Below are 9,348 nucleotides of genomic sequence, written 5' to 3'. Positions count from 1 at the left end.
TTTGTAAAGTGATGCCTGTGACAGCAGCAGTAGTGTAAATGACTATTAATCTCAAAATGTCAAGAATTAACCATCCAATGAATCGTTTAGATCACCGGAGTAATTTAATGAGTAGTTGGGAGGCAAGTCCTGCCATGGGACCCTCTTTCTAGGGATTCATATTTCAAAGAAACAGAGGAATTAAAACAAGTATACAATTTGTAATCGATATAAGTCACAAAATGTAGCGTCTTATTAAACTGTAAGTTCTCTATAGCTACAACAAAAGGAAGAGGAACATAAGCGTGTATAAAACATGAATGACTATAATGAAAGGAATAGTTACCATGAGTTGCAGAGCAAGCCCAGCAGAACCATACCAGCCACAGCCATGTCCGTCAGGGACCAGCGGTGGAAGCGCTCTTGGCCCTTTTGGCTCTCGGTTGTTGTACTGTTTTCGTAGAGTTCCACAAAAGTGTCCCACCGCCGTTCTCTTGGATCCAAGGCTCTAGGTGGTTATTTAGGTAAGTGGCCATTGAAGTTGTGACCTGACTCACCGATACTTGTATCTCCTTGTCTGTGCTTTCCATGCGTCGCACCGAGGGAGAAAAAGGCTACAGTGTGACCCCAGTTCACCCCGTGATCTGGGAAGAGTTCATTTATTACCTGTTCAACGGTCTGATATGCTGTCCCTGGGGTGATGTGGAGCTGGGACGTCAGGTCGCTGAATGTCTGTTGGTACCTCTGTTCAAACGCACTGCTTGCCTCCGTCAGGGCTTGCTTTCCTGTTGTCATGGGGATCATTTTCCCGGCGTCCAAGCTTCTGCTGTGGCCTATGGCTCCACTCACTGCAGGGCTATTTGCCCGGTGCCAGGACGGGTTGCCACTAATGGCACCGGGGGTTTCCATATCTGATTCTATCCCTTCTGGGGTCTCAGTTCTGTTTTCTTTCATATCACTAAACTGACTCTAGCTGTATCCTTTCTGGGAAAGCGTGTAAGAGAGGAAGTCAACCACTAGTTCCCGGTTGCTCTGAGACATTTTTATAATAAGGATGGGTTCCACCAGTCTATTGTCTAAAATACCTGGAGTAAAAAAGGGGTTTAGGTATACAGGTCCAATAAGTATGATTAATTAATTCAGCTTGAGCGAGGTGGGGCAGGGGTGGAAAGCAAAAGCAAGCAAAGCAAGCATAGCAACAAAAATATTTTCTGGATTCCGAGGCATTCTGTTGAGAAACCAGATTTTTAGCTTGATTTGTAAGGGTTTTTGTTTATCCCTAGTAAGGAGATCATAAGGTCAATGACGTTGAGGGTGGTGTTTCTTGGAGATTTTTAGAGTTGCCATGGTTTGTATTGGAATTTTTTCTATCCCGAAATTTTGCCGTTTCTTTTTTATTTTGAACACCGGAGGCTCTCCTGGCATGGAGCTTCTGAAGAGGGAGCCAACTGATTTTTGTTGGATTTATCTGGAGAAATACAAGCATACTCTTTGCCCTGTAAGATTAATTTCCCAGATTTCCATTGTTTAGTTAGCCTGTCTTGATACCAAATGCGCAGAGAAAGAGAAGTGTCTTTCAATTCTTAGAAATGTTTTTCTGCTTATGTCAAGATAACTGTTTGTGCTAGGTTTTAAAAAAATGTAAAATAAATAAAGCTGGATTAACAATAGTTATAGGATTAAAGAATATCTTGTCACATAAAACTCACAACAATACTATATCATAAGGAAGGATGCCAGTCTTCCTTGTTTTAAAATCAGTGGTTGGTTCTTCAGCAGATGGTTGGAATTCTGGTGTGCTTATGAGAGGAGGTGAGCTGAATGTCCTTCTACTGTACCATTTTGTCTCTTTCTTCAAAACTTAGCTATTTTAACAGAGAAGAATACTTTTAAGTAACCAAAGACCGCAAGTAATAAATTCTTCCTTCCTCCACTCTACTTTAGTTGTGTCTGTTGTCTGACACCTTCTGAGAAGTGAACCCAGTTTTCGGGTGGCAGTAGTGACTCACCCTTGATGGTCCCTCTTCAAAGAGAATAGTGTTACTCTTTTACTAATGAATAAGATAAGGTCAGAGAGTTAAATCAGACTCCTTTTGTTACCTTAGTCTTTCTAACTTCAAAACTTGTACTCTTTAATCATAATGCAATATTTTTTAGCTATACTTCCAAAGTTTCTTAGAAAGTTGAAAAATGCAGTGAAAAAAATTGTATTAGGAGCCAAGAGACACTGTATTTTCATACGCATTTACACAAAACTTATTCTCTGAATCTGGGCAAGTACTTTCAACTTTCTGGCTCTCAGTTTTCTCAGCTTTAAAAAGGAAGGGTTAATCTTGATTTGTAAAATCTTGACTTGAGTAATAATTTTATGACTATCTAAAAATACAGAGAGAAATATCATTTGGAATTTCAAGGTAGGAGGGGATTTCTGAGTAGTTCTTGGAGCTCAGTCTGTAATAGTGGAGCTAGTAGTGGCAGTGAGAATGAATTAAGTAGGCTGTTTCAAATCTCACATCTTCCATCTTTAATGTTGTTCACCAGATGTAGCTTTCCAAACACCTATTTCTGAATACACAGGTTATGTGACTCATGGAGTAGCTCCAATAAGACTTGAGAGGCTCAAGGATGAAACGACAAGAAATGGAAACCAGACACTGGGTTTTAATGTGGGAGGTGCGTGTGGTATATGTGCAGGTATCTGCTGCCCCAAGTATGGCATAGGGTTATTATATACCTGATGCCTCGTTAAATGGTGAACATCAAGAGTTACTATCCAATTAAGCTCACCTATGTAACATCATTTATGATTGTTTCATTATTTTGTGCCAATCATCTTCATAGAAAATGCTTTGCCCATCAAACCATTTACATTATTTTATGTTCCAAACGCTCCAGTTTTCTGAAAGGAGGAACATGTTGCCATATGAAAAGATAATGGATTTGTACATCTGCTGAGTATTCTTATTCTCACAGAACAACTTCATATGTACAAGAAAAATAATTCAACATGAGTTCTATGATTTTTTTCTGTAGGTCCCCTTAGCTGTTATCTTTCTTTAAAACTATATTATATAAATATCTGGGATTGAACAAAGCAATTTTTAACAGATGTTTACTGCAATTTCATAAACCTTTGTAAAACACCTAAAATTTGCCTGGATGGGTGGTAGGTTTTGGAGGGGATAGTAGTGTATTGCATAAATGGGCTCTGCTAGAAATATAGGTACATGTTAAAATAGTGACTCTGCATATATAAACATTTTTCCCTAAAAGTTTTTTAATGATGCTATATGCACCATACTCTCTTTTTTTCTCATGTATTAATTTTCTGGATAGATGGATTAAATAAATTTAATAAATTTCTTTGCTGTAAGAATTTTTCCTTTAAAGTTATGAGAAGCTTAGACAACACACTAAAAAGCAGAGACATTACTTTGCCAACAAAGGTCAGTCTAGTCAAAGCTATGGTTTTTCCAGTAGTCATGTATGGATGTGAGAGTTGGGCCATAAAGAAAGTTGAGTGTCAAAGAATTGATGCTTTTGAACTGTGGTGTTGGAGAAGACTCTTGAAAGTTCCTTGGACTGCAAGAAGATCCAACCAGTAAATCTTAAAGGAAATCAGTCCTGAATATGCATTGGAAGGATTGATGTTGAAGCTGAAACTCCAATACTTTGGCCACCTGATGCAAAGAACTGACTCACTGGAAAAGACCCTGATGCTGGGAAAGACTGAAGGCAGGAGAGGAAGGGGATGACAGAGGATGAAATGGTTGGATGGCATCACCAACTGAATGGACATGAGTTTGAGCAAGCTCCAGGAGTTGGTGTTGGACAGGGAGGCCTGGTGTGCTGCAGTCCATGGGGTTGCAAAGAGTTGGACATGAATGAGCAACTGAACTAAACTATATTATTAATCTTTAAGAAGATTTTTAATATGTACTATTTGCCAAACTTGTTTACCCTCTGAACTTTTTTCTTTTATACTAAACATAAGTCATTGAATATTCTATGAACTGGATTTTGGATAATGTATATAAACAAATTTATTTTCACTATCCATATTCAAAGTCTAAATTACTGTAAAGTAGGATTATTCAAGAAGATTCATAGAGAAAATAAAATAAGCCAAGATTGGATTTTCAGGTTGTTCGAGATTTATATTCATTCTTTTTACAGACACCTTTTATATATAAGAAAGGAAAAGATGGTAATTATGTGACTACTTATTCTTTTCCCTTTTATTCTTCCTTTCCCTCTGCTAACTGGTGATATTTACAGGACTCTGATCCAACTCTAGGAAAGCAATTGTCAAAGGAATTAATCCAAAAAGCAAGCAAGCAATTTGTACAAAATATTTATAACAGCACTGTCTTAAGCAGTGAAAAAAGATAAAAAATTTAAGGCCATAAATTTGGAGACAGTTAAGAAATCTACCATGGAATACCACAGTCAGTTCAGTTCAGTTCAGTAGCTCAGTCGTGTCCGACTCTTTGCGACCCCATGAATCGCAGCACGCCAGGCCTCCCTGTCCATCACCAACTCCCGGAGTTCACCCAAACTCATGTGCATCGAGTCGGTGATACCATCCAGCCACCTCATCCTCTGTTGTCCCCTTCTCCTCCTGCCCTCAATCTCTTCCAGCATCAGGGTCTTTTCCAATGAGTCAGCTCTTCGCATGAAGTGGCCAAAGTATCGGAGTTTCAGCCTCAGCATCAGTCCTTCCAATGAATACCCAGGACTGGTCTCCTTTAGGATGGACTGGTTGGATCTCCTACCACAAGGGTGCTGCAAAAGATAGACATGTGGACAAATGTGCTATAAGGTTTTGTATGTTAAAAAATATCAATCAAATGTATGAATCCAAAATCATAGAAAGAAAGAAAGTATGTTGGTCGCTCAGTCATGTCTGACTCTTTGCTACCCCACGTGCTGTAGGCCACCAGGCTTCTCTGTCCATGGAATTCTCCAGGCAAGAATACTGGAGTGGGTTGCCATTCCTTTCTCCAGAGGATCTTCCTGACCCAGGGATCAAACCTGGGGCTCCTGCATTGCATGTGGATTCTTTACCATCTGGAGCCTGCCGATTACAATCTAAATTAGAGAGCTCAGAGTTATGTGGAAAATATAGTGGTGTATTTAATCATTTTTTGCATTAGGTTTTTGTTGTTTGGAATAATAATTGTAAAAGGAAAAAATGTCATCTAGTTTCCCTCTCTGTCCGAGTTGGGTTTGCAGAAAGCAAATGTGGAGATGGGCTTTGGAATGAGAGGTATGAAAGGAAGCAGAGGAAGCAAGGCTGAGCATCAGGAGAAATTGAACCAATGCAGACCAATGTATCTTGGACCAATCTAGCAAGAGTTATGCAGGAATATTGCCCTTCAGAACTGTTTGCCTTAGATTGAAATGTTGAGGGCCCTTCAACTCCAGTTCTGCTCATCCAGCAGATATGGGCAGCCCTAAGAGGGATGTGATGTTAGGGAAGGTGGTTCTTTACACCTAAGGTGGACCCTGAAGGAGGTGAAAGCTGGCAGCAATAATGACTACATTCCCCAGAACCAAGTAGCAAGGGTTCTTGAAAGGATTCTGGCAGAGCATCTCTGAATTTACCAAACATCCCTATTACCAAATTCTGTCAAATTGCACTCAAATAACCTGAGACAAAAGCCATTACCAAAAGATTTTTTTTTTTCTAGTTTTTGGAAGCTTTCCTTAGTGGCAACTCGATAATGATTCCCCTTGCCGTAGTTTTAGTTCAAACTCTCAAGTTGTTCTATTGTGTTCCAGACTGGAGTTACTACAGATTATACAGCAAGCTCCAGATGCCAGGCAGAGATGAAGATGAAACTAGTATTTAACATTAACGGTCGGAAAACGTTTGGCTCTGCTGAGAAGGTAACATTCAGTCACATTTTTGACACTTTGCAGAGGAATAACTGTGATTAGTTTGGATGGAGCAGAGATGATCCTCACTCATTTTTTGTACCATTTTTCTCTCAGTTGCTTCCCTCAGTTGTTTCTCTCAGTTCTCCTTCACAGAACCCAGAGAATTTCCTTTATTCTATTTGTTGCTTACTAATTAATGCAAAAATCCATGATCAGAAAAATACCAACATTTTGAAGAAGGATGAGTGACAGAGCCATGCTGAACCACGTTAGAACCAGAGAAAAGAGAGAAAAATTACAACATTGGCCTTATTTTTATTTAAAATTTTGACACTTTGTTCACCGTGGAGTTTTGCAAAAATTTTAAATACACTGCATTAGAATGTGATTTCTCTGAATTACTGAGCTCCTGGCACTCCTAAATTTTGCACTTTGTACTTACTACACCCTAGTCTCAGTTCTGGTAATTTAAAAACCCTCTTTGTACAAAGTTTCTAATTGTTCCCGGTTAGGGGTCGGAGAGGCATTGGTCTAGTAAAGGATGAATTCTCCATTACTTGAAGTGAAACTCACAATACTCAGAGGCAGTAGTTTTGTATAATAAGAAGTGAAAGCTTTCAAATGGCCTGTAGAGTTTCTCTTATACATCAAGCAGAAAGATCTCAGTTTCTAGAATATCAGACATAATTTTTGTAACTCAGGGGGCTCATGGCCCTGGCACGTTTAAATCATTCTCACTCATTAGCCTGATGGTGAAACTCTGTGCTATTCATCTTGGTCTTCTCCCATTTTCTAGTACCCTCAACTCCCAAGAAGGTATTAAATTTTTATTCCTGATACTGAAAAAAAAGTGGCATTCTGAAGTAAGAAACAGATAAACCACTAAGTATTTGGAATATTTCCTTTTACTTTAGCATTTGTTGTTATGTGAAAAGTATAATCTTGACCATATAAATAATGTCACCAATCTCTATGAATTTTATAACAAAATTGTACTTAATAGTATACTTGATAACCTAAGCAGTATCTAAAAATGACCAGCTATTATGTTTAGTATTGGGATCTCTTTAGTATATTAGGACATCTCTATTGAATACTAAAAGATATGTTTGAGTTATATTATGAAATTTGGGGCAGAAAGAAGGGAACCCATATGTAATACAGACAGCGGTAAGTATTTACTTCTTTTCCAGTTGCACTTTCTTAATGCAAAACTGATATTAAAGCATGTAATAGAAAGGTGCACCAGAGGATGGGAAGGCCTCTCCTTTCCATTTGAGTCCTGAATGTAACTGGGCTATCTTGAGACTTCTCTGTTTTATCCTGTCACACCCAAAATAAACTAATGTACCACACCAAATAAGACAGAAAAAAAGTCTTGAAAAGCAATGGAAAACTATTACATCTTATCGAGGTTTCCCTGGGGAGTAACCTCATCATGCGAAATTCTGGGCAGGATAAATCACAGCTAGAATCAAGATTTCTGGGAGAAATATCAAATATGCAGATGATACTACCCTAATGGCAGAAAGCAAAGGGGAACTAAAGAGCCTCTTGATAAATGTAAAACGGGAGTGTGAAAAAGCTGGCTTAAAACTCATCTTTCAAAAAACTAAGATCATGGCAGCCAGTCCCCATCACTTTATAGCAAATAGATGGGGCAAAAGTGAAAACAGTGGCAGATTTTATTTTCTCAGGCTCCAAAATTATTGCGGATGGTGACTGCAGTCATGAAATTAAAAGACGCTTGCTCCTTGGAAGAAAAGCTATGGCAAACCTAGGCAGCATATTCAAAAGCAGAGACGTCACTTTGCTGATAAAGATCTGTATAGTCAAAGCTATACAATCGTCATGTACAGATGTGAGAGTTGGACTATAAAGAAGGCTGAGCACTGAAAAATTGGTACTTTCAAATTGTGGTACTAGAGAAGACTTGTGAGAGTCCCTTGGACTGCAAGGAGATCAAACCAGTCAACCCTAAAGGACGTCAACCCTGAATATTCATTGGAAGGACTGATGCTAAAGCTGAAGCTCCAATACTTTGATGAATTCAATGCAAAGAGCTGACTCATTGGAAAAGACCCTGCTGCTGGGAAAGATTGAGGGTAGAAGGAAAAGGAGGAGACAGAGGATGAGATGGTTGGATGGCCTCACCAACTCAATGGACATGAGTTTGAGCAAACTCCAGGAGACAGTGAAGGACAGGGAAGCCTGGTGTGTTGCAGTCCATGGGGTTGCAAAGAGTCAGACATGACTCAGTAATCAAACAACATCGAGGTTACTCTGGGGAGTGTTAAACAAACATCACACAGGAAAACAGATTAAAATTTTCTTTACATATATTTAGTTCAGCCCAGTTGCTCAGTCATGTATATTGGTTGACCAAAACGTTTGTTTGAGTTTTTTGTAAGATGTTATGAACAAACTTTTTGGCCAACCCCAATATTTCCCTTAAATCCCTGCCTTTCTTGTAATCACACATTTTTGTATCCCCAGCTCCCAACCAGAGCTGTCTGCTTCTGAGTTAGATTCTCCCTGTCTCTTCTATGTCAATCCCAAATTCTCTGTTCCCCTCACCTTTTTGTTCCCCATGTTAATACTTTAAGGGCCTTTTGTTATTTCCTTCTTTGCTCCCTACATCTTATTCTGTTGCACAGCAAAATCACTCTCTTTATCTGACTTTTTTTCATTCTTTATTCATACTTATAACCTCCAGCACCACCACCGTCTAAATCAGCATAATGAAAAAGTATAGTTGAGCAACTAAAAGTCTTTCTTTCACAAGCAGAAGAGGAAAGATGGTGAACATTTGACTTTTAATGTTTTGACCTCTTTTATTACATCATTTTTTTTCTGGTGATTGCTATCTTGTTTCATAGAATTTAGGTCAGGAGCAAGTATCTAGATTCTACTGAGATCTACAGAGCTGATTGAGCATTTATAATTTATACATATTTATATAAATTAGTATACAATATTTTAATGCCAAATTTATCATGTATTATTTGATATGTAGACTTAGAGTAGATCCTATGTTTTTAGCACCCTTTTCATAGTTACTATGGTTATAGCGTTTGTTGGTCAGTTGTGTCCGAATCTTTGTCACCCCCTGGAGTGTAGCCTGCCAGGCTCCTCCATCCATGGGATTTTCCAGGCAAGAATACTGAAATAGGTTGCCATTTCCTTCTCCAGGGGATATTCCCAACCCAGGGATCAAACCCAGTTTCCAACATTGCAGGTAGATTATTAACCATCTGAGCCACCCGGGAAACCTCATAGTATTGGATATGTTAAATCTGACATGAAAGAAGCTACATGTGTTAATTTTTTGTTGTTGTTGTGAGATTTTACACAACTGATGTTCATGTCAAGCTTCAGTGCTTCACATATTTCTAAGCAGTCCTTGGGGGCTATGGTCAGGCAAGCTGTTGGAAGACTATGAATGTATGTGATACTACAAGCTCTTCTGTCAGAACAGGACCAGAG

General features: G+C 38.8%; 1 pseudogene; it reads right to left on the bottom strand.

The window, feature by feature from the left end:
- Positions 1 to 321: 321 nt before the first annotated feature.
- LOC120854162 lies at positions 322 to 1,020 on the bottom strand (annotated as a pseudogene).
- Between the last annotated feature and the right edge of the window lie 8,328 nt (positions 1,021 to 9,348).

This window comes from Oryx dammah, unplaced genomic scaffold (assembly GCF_014754425.2).
Source record: "Oryx dammah isolate SB20612 unplaced genomic scaffold, SCBI_Odam_1.1 HiC_scaffold_27, whole genome shotgun sequence".
NCBI classification, from domain to species: Eukaryota; Metazoa; Chordata; class Mammalia; order Artiodactyla; family Bovidae; genus Oryx; species Oryx dammah.
This window is presented reverse-complemented; position numbering and strand designations above follow the sequence as displayed.